General features: G+C 51.6%; 1 pseudogene; it reads left to right on the top strand.

The window, feature by feature from the left end:
• The first annotated feature begins 14 nt into the window (after positions 1-14).
• LOC106512804 (Down syndrome cell adhesion molecule pseudogene) lies at positions 15-389 on the top strand (annotated as a pseudogene).
• Positions 390-395: the final 6 nt, after the last annotated feature.

The raw sequence follows: 395 nt of genomic DNA, 5'->3' as shown, positions 1-395 counted from the left end.
GTGTGTGTGTGTAGAGCCTCTGAAGGCCATCATCAGCCCTCGAAAGGTGAAGGGCAGTGTGGGCAGCAAAGTGTCTCTGTCCTGTAGCGTGAGCGGCTCAGACGAGTACGAGATTTCCTGGTATCGTAACGGAGAGATCATTTACCCCGGGAACAATGTTCGCTTCACCGGGCTGAACCGGGAAAACCTGATCATCGAGGGAATGGCAAAAAGTGACGGTGGCGCTTACCAGTGCTTCGCCAGGAAGGGCAAGATGTCTGCGCAGGACTTTGTGCAGGTTATCCTCGAAGGTAAAACAGGAATCTATGCAAAGTTCATAGCGTAGCAGCTGTCCTGTGAGTAATCTGTTAGATTAGCACCTGGTTTACCCCACTGTGATGCTGCAACACATTCTC

This window comes from Austrofundulus limnaeus, unplaced genomic scaffold (genome assembly GCF_001266775.1).
Source record: "Austrofundulus limnaeus strain Quisiro unplaced genomic scaffold, Austrofundulus_limnaeus-1.0 Scaffold14601, whole genome shotgun sequence".
In the NCBI taxonomy this organism is placed as follows: domain Eukaryota; kingdom Metazoa; phylum Chordata; class Actinopteri; order Cyprinodontiformes; family Rivulidae; genus Austrofundulus; species Austrofundulus limnaeus.
The sequence above is the reverse complement of the archived record's forward strand: the minus strand, read 5'-3'. Positions and strand labels throughout refer to the sequence as shown.